At 34.8% G+C, this 13,615-nt stretch overlaps 1 protein-coding gene across 1 annotated transcript in view; it reads right to left on the bottom strand.

Moving 5' to 3' along the window:
- Nucleotides 1-13,615, bottom strand: part of LOC116141863 (pumilio homolog 5-like) — a 28,458-nt gene that overhangs the window by 8,551 nt on the left and 6,292 nt on the right.

Genomic DNA, 13,615 nt, shown 5'->3' with positions numbered 1-13,615 from the left:
GATATATAGCAGACACATCTTTAAACAATTCCATTAATTGTTTAAGTTAAAAACAGGTAATACATCCCTAAAATTTACCTATAAGCCCTTAAGTTAAAATAAGCAAATACACCTAGATTTTTTATAATTTTTTTTTCTTTCCCATTACTTCCATCTTTCTCCTTTTTTCTCACTCCGATCACTTTCTTCTCTCTTTTTTTCTCTCTCTCCCATCACTCCCCGTCACTTCTTTCTTTCTCTAACACATCGCGTCTCTCCACTGTAATTTTCTCTCCTTTTTCTTTCTCTCATCTCTCTTTTCTTTCTTCTATCTTCTTCCTTACTCTTCTCTTGTTCCTTCTCTTTCTTCTTTCTTCTCTCCTTCTCCCTTACTTCTCTTCTTTACATTTAGATTTTAGAGTAAGTGAAAAAAGAGTAGAAGATGAAAATGGAAGATGCAATTTGGTTTTTTTATCAAATGAAATGGAGAATGAAACGTGCTGCAAATTGGTTTAGGAGGTGGATATGAATTTTTTAGGATCAAATACCAAAAATAGCGAACCGTTTTAAGCCCGGCGGTGTTTTGTATGTTCCGTCCATTTCCAGTCCAAAGCAGGTTTAATGACATTCCGCTTTATGTTAACCCGAACTGAGTAAAGGGGCCTCGGCGAACGGTCGGTGGGTTTAAAACAGAGACTAATTGATAGCTTCTTAAAACTAAACTATCACACTATCTAAATTGAATCTCACTCTTCTAACGATACTCATTCTTTACTTCATGTCTCCCTAGGAAATTTTTACTCAAAATAATCCTTTTATCAGGGATATTTAATCTAACTAGATTTACTACCTCTCCTCGCTTTAACAACTTTATCCGGACTGGTTAACTAACCATGGTTCTCTAGAACCCCACATCTGTAACTAATTTCAGTGGCTGGCACAGTACCATTCTTAAATGTGAGTCTCTTACTTACCACATCTCTAATAGGCTACCATTCTCTCAAACCACTATGCAGGCCTTGCGCCCACTTACCTTCAAGTTTTCTTTCTAGAGTTAACTTCGCAATAGGTTGCAGTCATTGGATCCAAAATAATCTTGCTAACTTAGAGGCTTACTCCCCGCTACTAAATATATGAGACTGCAACCCTGCTTCATTAACCTGTGTGTTACAACGCTAGCCGGATTAGGCATCTCACCCACATTCTCTATTGATTCTTACTATCAGATAAAAAACACACAACTTATTAATCATCAATAAAATCAACCCACACAAGTAAAAAGAAATTATTACAGCGGTCAGCTTACAGAGCACGTCATCGTGGCTTGAGAGGCACACTGTCCATTTCCATAACTAGCTTCTGATCTAACTTTCTTCGAAAACATCTTAAGATCTCTAAAATCTTGCTCTGATACCAAAAATGTAATCTCTTACTAGGCAAGGATTCACTGAGTATCTTATAGAGATAATCCAGAGAATTGCTAGCTTAAAAATGGGTGTTCGTCTAATTTTTTTTTTTTTTTTATCCTTAATCCAGTTATAAAATAATCTACACAATGACCATTTCTCACATTTATAAAAATAATAAGAATATTTTCTAATGAATCAAAAAGCGTGAAGATATTTTTCTAATATTATTACTACCAAAAATATATTCATAAATCCATATTAATTCCTTCACTGAGACAGGGTGCTATCATATTGCAGCGTACGTCTCCGATGCTTCAATCTAATACCTGCAAAAATAAAGAAAGCAACGGGATGAGCTATAATGCTCAGTAAGTAAATTAAATATAACTATGTCTTACTTCGTTGTCCCCATTTTGCGTACTGCTTCTAAATTCTGCTTGCTTCTCCTTTATTCTCAGGCGTATACTTAGAGTCTTCTATTTTTTTTCCCAAATCTTTCTAGTGTTGTGCTATTCTTTATCATTTTATTTCTCTTCTACTAGATTACTTTCTATTTCCTTCTCTACTCAACAATCGCTAGTTTCCTTGCCATTGTCATGTTTTAATTTCTATTCTTTTCTAGACTGTATCTAATTTCTATCATTCTTTTGTATATCCTAATTTCTTTCTATTCTCGTAGGCTTCTATTTTCTTTCTTCTTTATTTCATGGGCTATTTTCTTTTCTTGGCTAGTCAGCACACAATAATAAAATAAACTCTTTAGTCTATGCATAAATGCATAAGATGCAATGCACACAAATGCTGATGCATATGCAAATGATCATGGTTGATTCTTTCTGAAAAAAAAAATTTCTAATTCTTTCGAAATTCTTTTCCTTTCTTTCTGAAATTCTTTTTTTTTTCTTCTATTTTTTCTTCTATTTTTCTTTCTTTTCTTTTCCGTATTCTGCTCGGTTTGTTGATCGGACTACGCTAGCATGGATTTGAACCCTGGCCATGTGAGGTGTATGTTGAAATTCTTCTGGGTACAGTCTATCCACATGCACATTCTATGGAATGTACAATTTTGTTTTCTATTCTAGGGGCCGCCATGATGGGACGTGCATGTGGGAAGCTTCTGCTCTTGTCACCACTAGCTAATGCAGCAAAAGCTCACAGGTTTCCCATTGCAACAGTCCTCTGAAACACTGCTCTGTAAATCTGAAAAATAACTAGCTAGACATTTTCCAATAATTTAAAATTCCAAGTATATGTTATGCTATGTCATGTATTTATGTGTTGTCTATGCATTATCCCAAAATACGTGTTTGACTTGACATGTATTCTTTAATTCATAGCTTTTATTTCTATACTTTTCTGGAAAGCCCAAAGTTATTCTAATAATACGCCAACTTAAACATTTTATTTTATTCTTTATTTCTAGATTCTAGCACCATGTGTACGTACGCATTCTATAATTTCTACATAATTTGTATTCTTCAATTCTATCATGCTATGTAAAATGTACACGTACACATTATATATCTCTCAAAATTCTACTTTTCTATAATTCTATTAGTGGGATATTAAAAAGCAAACAACTAGGGAATGAATTCACATTTTGGGCAATCTAATTTTTCAAAAAATCTATGCCACAAATTCGTATTAAGTCTACTAACTTGCTCAAATATGCTACTAGATTTCTCAAATTATATATCACATAACCATGTCATTAAACACTCTCTAATATTTTTCAATGTAAAAACATGCTTGTACAACTTTAAATACAAATCTTAATGCATAAATTTGCATTTTAACATGACCATCAACTTCAATTGTTAACATGCCCTTCTTCTTCTTTCTTTTGGCTACATTCTATACATTAATTCTATGTTGTATATTAATCATTGTAAATTCAATTAACATATGGCATAACATTATACTTTAGCTAAATTCTATATTTCTTTTTAACATTCTTAACTAGACTTTTGGCCAATACAAAATATTCTCAAGATCTTCTAGCACAATTCTATGGCTTGTACAATTAAGGCAATGATGAAAAAACTATATATCCAATCAATTTCTAAAATGGTCATGTATTTAATACAAAAACCAAACTTCTATTTCTTTGATGTTTCTTTTGATATCTACTTGGGAAAGTTTCTATTTTTATACAATAAAATCAATTTTATTATTGTTTATAAGTAATCTCAAGACAAGAAACAGCAATATACTCATTAGGCCAAGCCATCCTTTGGATGATCTTTTAATTTCAAGCATACAAGCTTGACACTTATTGTGGTATATTGTAATATTAATAATATAATCCCCATCTTTTACTATCATCATACTACACTATTGCAACAATTTAATATGCCATTCTTACCATCACTTTTTAAAGTCATAAGTTTCAAAACTCATAATTCAATGACTAAATAATATGACATTCAAACTATGCTAAAAGTTCAAGCAACTTGAACCATGCAATAAAGGTCATTCATTCCATTAAACTAGCATAATCAAGTGTTATTTAAATTTTGGCATAACAAAATGACTCTTAAACACTTAAACTTAACTGGTCAAGTCTAATACCACCTTTTAACATATTCTTTCATTTCTCCAACAATATTTAACAAATTTATGCATGTTCTTTTTTAATTTTCATCAAACAATTATATGCACATACAAGTACTTGGTTGGCACAGTTTCACATCTCCCAAATAACTCAAAATTGAAACAAAACTCACCAAAAACTCAACTCCTAATCTGGCCAAAATCATAATTCCACATTCCATCAATTTTATCCATATTCATCTATAATTCGCTCACAATCATCACAACACATGAAACTACTCTTCTGGCTGAACTAACTTTACACATCATTCAAGCATTTAAATGGCCACACTCTCAACACTACATCATATACAACCATACAATAATCAACAATTACATTATGACTAAACAAGGCTTAAGTTGATTCACTTAATTTTCTTGCAAGAACCATTTCTTGCTTCCTTTGCCGTTTCTATTGATTCATGTAAAACACAATTATGAGAACTCATACTTATAAAACACAAATCACAAACTTTGCTTCTTACCTTACAAAGCCATAAATGAACATGTATTCACTTAGGATGAATTCTATGTATTCTCTTGGAAGACTTTGAAGAAGAGGGAAGCGAGGTTGCTGGCCTTTTTGGTGTGCAAATGGTTAGGTGTTTGTCAATGAGTCTATAATTAAAAAAATATATATTCCTATTTTGCCCTGCACTTTTATGATAATTTCAATTATGTCATACGTGCATTTACGATATAGCTCACTTTCAATGGATTTAAACACGTTTTTGGTCATTTTCACTTCCCATCATAAACTCTAATTATGGGTGAAAAGATCATTTTACCCTTATTCTTTAATTTCTCCCTATTCTTTACAAAAACGTATTTATCTCGGCATTAATCACGTGTATTGTCCATACCTTTCTACCAATATTTCATGGCTAGCACACTAATACTATTTATCATACTCAGTTTTCACTTGAACAGTTGATTATATTGTGAAATGACCATTTTGCCCTATTGAAACTTTTATGAAATTCCACTATAAAAAGTTAAATATTCAATCAGGCTATAAAATAATCCTCCCATATTTTGAATGTGGGTATACATACAACCCAACCATCATGATCAACTCGTGTATCAATGCGCACGAAAGAGGAGGCACAAAGCAATTGATCCGAACTCAATCGCTCAAGGTAAGGTGAATAGAGCCGCACCAAGAGTACTCATATTGGGATTTAGATCGGTGCAAAAAATGCTTGACGACCTAAGAGCACCAGAAAATGTGGCAGAAGAGATAGTGAGTTCTCGTTCACGGAGGAAGTTTGTAGGCCGCTCCCTAGGGATTCAGGGTGCCAGAGAGCAAGTTCAAAGGAAAGGGGATCACAAAGACCACTTGACTCTTTTAACGACCTAATGAAGTTGCGTCAGGTCTATATTGGCAAAGTGTCATGTTTCGCAGTTCCATCTTAGTGGGGATGCCAAGAGGTGGTACAAAGGGTCAAGGCAAACTCAATTCAGCTTGGCAATAATTTTCCTTGCTAACACATCAATTCCAAGCAAGGAGACAATTTGCAATGTTGCTCAACAATCTAAGCAATATCGTCAAGAAAAAGATGAAATAATGACCTCGTATTTAACAAGGTTCCAAAATCAACTGAGAATGAGAACTCAAGACATAGAAAAGTTTTGGGGGGAATATCTATAATTCTGCTGTCTTTAGCTCAGCTTGCTAGTGTTTCTATCAATTTCCACAGATTCACAAGTGCGTAGTAGTACAATTGGAGCTCAACTGACTAGTGTTCCTATCAGTCTCACTATAGATTAGTGCACAATAGCGCACCTGAGCTCAGTCTAAGTTTCCAGCTAGTTTTGCCATTCATCTGGTTGTATTAGAGAAGCTAATCCTACTAGTTCTAACTAGATTAGTTTTCAACACCAATTGCTACCTTTGATTGCAAATTTCACAACTAACAGATTAGTGCACAAAGTGCACCTAGAGCTCAGTCTAAGTCAGCTATTTGCTTATTCATCTGGTTGATTAGAGAAGCTAATCCTACTAGTTCTAACTAGATTAGTTTTTAACACCAACTGCTGCCTTTGATTCTGAAATTACTTCACATAATAGTGCTTATTCTCTAATTCTCCACAAGAGCAAAGTCCTCTTGATATTCATCTCAAAGTAGTTCTTCCTGTCTATACCACGTCTAAATCTACTTCTGCCAGCATACATCTTATGCTACAAGGTTAAAACAAAATTGTTCCTTCCTCCTCCGCTCATGCTATTCTTTCACTACTATATTACTTAAGGAGCCCAACTGTTAAGGGGCCTTAACCATAGAATGAAAAAATGCTAGGAAGCGATATCAAGCTCTCTGAACAATTACATTTGGGATCTTGTCCCTTATTCAAAAGGCATGCATGTAGTGGGTTATAAATAGGTTATAAAACTAAACTGCACTGATGGTTCCTTAGAAAAATATAAGGTTGGGCGTGGTGGCTAAGGGGTTCAGCAAACCCTCGGCTTAGATTACTTTGATACTTCTCTTAGTAGTGAAAATTACCACTATCAGAATTGTGCTCTCTTTGGCAGTTCATCATCCTTGGGAGATTCAACAACTTGATTGTTAACAACGCATTCTTGAATGGAGAGAGTGACTGAAACATGCTATGATGGAGCCTAAGGGATTTGTTTCATCCTCTGCTAGCCACAAGTTTGCAAGCTTAGTAAAGCTTATATAAGACTCAACAAGCTCCAAGAGCTTGGTTTGATAACTAAGGACTACTTAACTCACCTGGGGTTTTCTTAGAGTAATACTAGCCTTACAAAGAGGCATACAAAGAGTATACAAAGAGACAAATCCAACCCTTAAAAGAAGGGAAAGAGAAGAGCGGAGAGTAAGGAGCCCCTGGTGAAGAGGGTGGAGACATCGGGGCAAGAGATGAAGCGGATGCGGGTGATGAGATGTGACAGAGCGCTTTCTAGGATGGATCGAGACGGAAGGCGAGAGAGAGATGTGGGATCGAGAGAGGACGGCTGGCAGAGCGTAGAGAGAGAGACAGAGGAGGTGGGAGCAGAGAGGGCGCAGCAATCATGACATTTAGGGTGGATTTGGTCTTTGTATGATCTCTTGTAGGCTAGATTACTTCTTCTTAAGTTCATTCTGATGCGATGTATTTTACTATAAGATGATGCTCAAGTGTTTTATTTACAGTGTATGTCAATGAGATCTAGTTACTGGCAATAATTCTCAGCTTATAGACAAAAGTAATCAAGGATTGAATAGCCAATTTGCTCTCAAAACAATAGGGGTATAAGTTACTTTACTCAAGTTTGAAGTTTAGGAGAAAGATTTAGGCCTCCTCTTACTCAAACAAGTCAATTGTATGACTTGTTAGAAATAGCAAAAAGGCAGATTACTAAACCATTTGTACTCTACTGGCCATTGTGTACAAAACTTGGGAAAGAAACTGTGATTTGTTTGATCAAACAACTTTTATATAGAAGCATTGTTGGTGGCTTACGCGTACCTTCCCTATCCAGCCAATATGGCTTTGACAGTAATAAATTGAGTCCATTATTTTACAAAATCCTACTATACCATTGGTGCTTGTAGAGAGTCTTGCGGATATATTAATTAAAGACACTTAAAATATTGCTTGGGTGTTTAAACACATAAGTTTCTTCATTTAGAAGCCATGCTGATGTCGACCGATCGGGCTAGTGACATTAATTGGACAGCAGATCAACCAGTGGCGATGCGCTGGTTTCTTGGTTACTTGGTTTGTAGTGGAGTTGAAGAAGAGAAGGTGGTAGTTTCCTGCGTATTACCTGAGAGTGAATGGGCATTAAGTCAAGTAGATACTGAACGTTTTATGGATTCAACATCTTTTAACTGCAGCTTGGATGATCTTCCACATGTCCCATGTATATGGTGTGATAATAGAGGTGTTGAAGCTTATCATCCAATCCCCTTTTACATGCCCGCACTAAACATATCGAAATAGACAGACATTATGTTAGAGAGCATTGTGCAAGTAAAATATTGCTTGTTGCAAGAAAGGTCATGTACTTCTGCCATTTTACTTGACAAGTAGTGGTCTGAGCTTCTTGGTGTTGTTTACCTGATCGATGCTGGATTGTACTGTTACTAGTTTCTGTCCTTAGTGTTGTTATTACTCTGGGCCGTTCCTCACTTGAAGATTGGTACTGTTTCTACTCTAAATTGGAGTGTATGTTTGGAGTTGCTCAACATGGTGTGATAAGGTGATGAATACTGTGGTGATGCTTTTCTTACCATTTGTGATGCATCGTTGGAAAAAATGGTGAATGTTATTGCTCACTATGCTATTTGCTACTGCTAATGGTGTCTTTGGCCATGAGGGAAATTGGTGCATGTTATTGTTCATATGCTATTTGTGCTGCTAATGGTGTCTTGGCCATGAGGGAAAATGCTGTGCCGATGGGTGTTGCTTACTACTACTCATTAAGGTGATATTATAGATTAAAGTTAGTTATGAATGACAGAATGTGGTGTGTTGTAAAAATGAATAGTGCTCAAGCTACTGTGGATACGAGAGTTTGGTTTTTCAGGTGGTATTGAACTAAGGAACAGAAAGAGATGATTCAGTTAACAGAGGTATTAGACCAAGTGAGCTTATAGTGGGGGATATGTAGACTAAGACTTGAAAATTTTGTTTGAATAGATGGTGGGGTTAGTTTTGTAATTTGTCATGTCGTTTACCAATACGGTGCGTTTGTAGATTGTTGTTGCTGTGTATTAAAAATAGTTGGTGTTTTAATTGAGATAATAAACGGTTTTTTCACCCATTTCACTATGTGTGGTCTCTTTTCTATTCGTTGTTTTTCTTGGGCAATAGCCAAAAACCTTATATAGGCATACGCTCTAATACCAATTAACGGGGGCTTGAACTTCCCTAAAATCAAAATCACATTTATGCCATGGATAAGCAAAGTCGATGCATATAAATGGTAGCTAATCACATTCACGATATTAAGAACAATGTTAGATATATTTACATCAGTTTGACCGAGGCCTAGGTTTACTTAAGTGAATGTTAAAGCAACATTAAGGCTCTATTATGGAGATTGCTAGTAATCTTTAGGGAACAGAAGGATAAGTCAATTCTAATTACTCTATTTTTTATACTCAAATTGCACATTCTTTTGTTCTTGATTAAGAACATAACCATGAACTTTAAAGGAAGCTAAAAACTCAGGTTCCATAGCTTAGCATTATAAGCTGACCATTAATACAATTTTGTTTTTCTTCATATGGTAAATAAACTTTCACTGAAATACATACTTGTTCAGGGGAACAATTGGAATTAAAAATTAGATTGTATCTAAGTCATAATAAAAGTCAACAAATCTCTAACAAGTCTCAAAAAATAAAACTGGTGTTGTTTGAAAACCTTTGCCATTAATGCTGCTGTATCTCCGATGAGTGCCTTGATTCACAATAGCTTTGAACACCATTTATTATTCCCCCCATGTTCTTTTAGGTGAATAAGTAACTCGCGAAGTTTGTATCTGAGTAAAGCTGATATTCGGTCCATGGAAGCTTTCCATCTTGTACCGATTTGGCTCAACATGAATAAGCAGAGAGGAAAGAAGCTGAGCTAAGTCTTAGACTTGGTGATCAGGAAATGATTTTGTTTATGTCTAGCATACTGTGAGACTTCTTTTGCTTTATAGGAATTACCACTTCCAATTGAATAGCAGGAAAATCTACAGTAAAGATTTTGAAGAAGCTATAGAACTTTCAACTAGATTGTGACAAGGGAATCGTAGCTTGATCTGTGCAGAAGAGAAATATTTTTCTGAAGAAGATTAGAATGTAAGTGCCAAAAGGTACTAAAGTGTCGATAGCAGTTGGAATAGAAGTTACCAATACCATTCTAAATGGAAAATCAATTTATTGAATTTACTTGCTTTGCTACAAATCCAAACACAGTCAGGAGAAATATTAATTAGAAGATATGTTTGTTAGAGTAGTGTCCTTTAATACTGCGATTAGAAAGCTTAATCAAATTCTAAATCTTTAACTAATCAGTAACTAACTAAAACACAGGTTATAATAAGCTGAATTGGCAGCATTTGACTAACACCTTAGTCAAGGATTTTTATCTTTACAACCAGCTCTATAAAATTGATGATGCTCTATCAACATGCCCTTCAAGTGATACGGTTGCTAGACAAGTGGCTGTCTTTGAGCAGCTGATCAGGGCTTGGTTAGCCACCTCCTCTCAATTAAGTAATGAATGTCTATTCAATGTGTTTTGTTTGAACGAAAACATGGATTCGTAGCAAAAGATCCAGTACCAAGGTTATCACACCATAAATGATCGGTCAACTTTTCATTTTTCTTCTTTTGTCAAGCAATCACCTACAAGGCCATATGCTAACCAATTATGTGCAAATCAAGATTCAATGGTAAATACTTTCATGTTTATAATTTGAACTTGGATTATGGTTAAAGAGATTGATTGGGAAGATTTCGCTTTGGAGATTTCTGAGATTTCGCTAGTGATGCCAGGGTGTACTATGATTCATCTATTTCATTTACAAAGAGGAAGGATTGGTGGATCATCAAATCCAAAATTAACTTCTGAGTAGAATTTACAATGAAAAATAGATTTGAGTCTTACAAGGGTTACTCTTGGAAGGTTACTAGATTGGATTTGTCTAGATTGGATTTGTAAAAAATGAATAGCTGGTGAAATCCCGTCAAAAAATTGGAGACATCCTCCAGGAATCTTTGTATTGAATTTGTCTCACAATTTGTTATCAGGATCTATATAAAGAGTTTTTCCCATTTGAAAGAGATAAGAGACCTAGACCTTCCACAATAAGTCAAGTGGCCAAATTCCTCACAATTAATTCATATATATTTGGAGGTCTCATCAATGTGGCATACACAACCTATCTAGATTCATTCCTACAAGCTCCGTTTGGAAACTTTGTAATGAAGAGCTTACGAAGGTAATCCTTATCTCTTGTGTCAATTAATTATAAGAGTTGCACTAATGCGCCAATACCACCACTCTAGCATCCATGAAGAAGAGATGATAATGATCTACTATTGACATAGTATTATTCTGTGGTTGGAGTTTTGTTGGATCATATGTACAACTATATGGGGTTTATTGTTGAAGGTCTATGTGCTTTAATTGTTACACATTTCAAGGGTTTTTTTTTTTTTTCTGTTTACTTTAGAAACTTTAGTAAATATTTTGTGCTTTCAAGTTTATAAAAATTAATTCAAGAAATAGAATTAATCCTAGTATATTTACAGTATTACAAAACAGATATTGCCCATCCTGCATTGTACTTGGTTTGCTCCAATTGGGCGGAAAAAGTGTATAGTTTTATCAAAAGATATTTTATGAAAAACCAAATCCATTAAAGAAAATGGGAATTTGAAATAAACTTCAAATGCTATTAATATAAAAATGGTATGCGGCAGTTCAAAAGCCCCTCTCTTCAAATTGAAATAGAAAAAAGTTAACTCCAAGCAATACATCACATTAATTACTTCTATACACAGTTCGAACATACATATTTTAATATCACATATTTTTACTTATTAGCTTTTATCAAACTGGCAAGTATTAGAATCAGATACTAAAGTGGCACTTTTCCAAACAATTAACTGGGATTTGCCACCGAATCTCAGAATTTCCAATGAAAAGCGCACCCATCTATCCATCCGAAGTTTCTGAGGCTTGGCTTTGCGCCATGAGAGATCAACATCAACATTCTTTTTAACATTATTGTGATATATCAAGGAAACAGCATCAATAACAAAATATCACATTCATGCATGCATAAAATCGAACACGCATGTGACTTCTTAATCTTTTCAACAAAAATTACATTAGCAAAAGATTCTTTAACAATCTGATTTAACATCAAATCCAAGAAGCAAACAATGTGGCACCCCCAAAGACATTATCTTAAAGGTAAAATTTCATCAACTCGAAACTTGGCTAATTACAGCGTCACACTGAAATACACATTCTCTACAAGGAGGTTTGTGAAAAATTAGTAAGCTTCAGGGAGAGTCTTCTCATGATTTCAGAATATCTATGATGATCTTGGTATTATTAAGGGGGTTTTTGATGAATTTGTAACTAGGATGGTCAGCATGTGTGACCCAATGTCTGAGTGAGGTTTAATAAAATTTGCTACATAATCAGGAATGGAAAATACTCTGGTTGAAGAATTATCATGATGCAACAGAGGATAAAGAGATGAAGTAATAAAATTGTTACACAAATCCGTAGTACGCGTAGGACCTTCTAATGTCCATGATAAAGTGTGCAGTGTACTTTTGAAGTTACATATACATAATGATATCAATGCATGTGACCTGGTGTATCATAGAAACGGCAATGTGTTGATGTTGCCAACAATAGTATCCTTAACGGCTGTAGTGAATGTAGATTGAAATCTTGAAAAGAATGTAGATAGAAGTCTGTCGATTATGTGTTGAACAGAAATCTAACGAAAAAAAGAAAAGTTGATGAATTGACGAAGACTAAGGCCTTCTTAGAAAACTAACAGTGTTCTCCAAAATGTCTATCTAAATGCCAATATTTTGTCCCATAGAGATTTTTGCTTCTTTCAATTAGCCATGCATGTTCTTGCACTGAGCAAACAAACACATTCCAAGCATATTAACATGAAAAATAACATAACCTAGGAGATTTATGTACCTTCACCATAAAGTTGCTCAAACAAGCAACTATGTGCTTCCAAAAGTGTATTTTTTCAGAGTTGACAATGAACCTTTATGCAATTGATCAATACACCACATAGCAAATTGATCCTCATCATTATCTGATACATGGAAATCAAGACCTCAAGAGTCAGCAAAGAGAAAAAAAGACATCACTCAAAAAGGCTAATGAAGTAGAAATGATAATTGTAGAATTGATTGTAATTACGATTTCATTTGTCTCACCAATAAATTGCCATTTTCTTCAGATTGCCCAACAATCTCCTCAATCAAAAGCTCCCACTCGCAGCATTACCATACTCCAAACACTTCTCAACAACAATTTGATGCACAATTTTCCAGCCACTTGCTGATAATTTGGCTTCTTTCATTGGATTTTCCCCTCCCGAACTGCGTCAGCAGTCTACCCTTTAGTTGATTAAACCATCACAGGTTATTGATAACCATCAGGGATCAGACGTCTACACAAAAAACGGGTGGGTAATTTTGGCGAAAGCTGACAACTGACCTGACCAACTAAAAACAGAAACCTCACAAAGCACTAAAGATGAAGCATATATGCAAACATGCACCTAAATCACAAGGCAGCTAATCAATGTAACATCAGAATTCATACTCTCATGGTCAAGGACACTATATACTAAAGGGAGATGACTACAGGCAGACTTCTACGGGTGCTTTGCCTTGTACAAGAAGGAATCCTTTTCTTCATCTTTGTCACTAGGAAACAAAATAATACCACTATGGAAGTAGGAATAAAGCTATGGAAAAACTCCTTTTGCAAGGGGTGAAATTCTCATTCCACATCAGAGAAGAAATGACGAAGCAAACCACAAGCAATAATCCCTAATTCACAAAAAAAAAAAAATAAATAAAAAAAAAAAAGAAAAGAAAGAGGAATATATACATCATGGTGAGTAAAAGACA

The sequence above is a fragment of the Pistacia vera genome, unplaced genomic scaffold, assembly GCF_008641045.1.
Source record: "Pistacia vera cultivar Batoury unplaced genomic scaffold, PisVer_v2 Contig400, whole genome shotgun sequence".
Classification (NCBI taxonomy): domain Eukaryota; kingdom Viridiplantae; phylum Streptophyta; class Magnoliopsida; order Sapindales; family Anacardiaceae; genus Pistacia; species Pistacia vera.
This window is presented reverse-complemented; position numbering and strand designations above follow the sequence as displayed.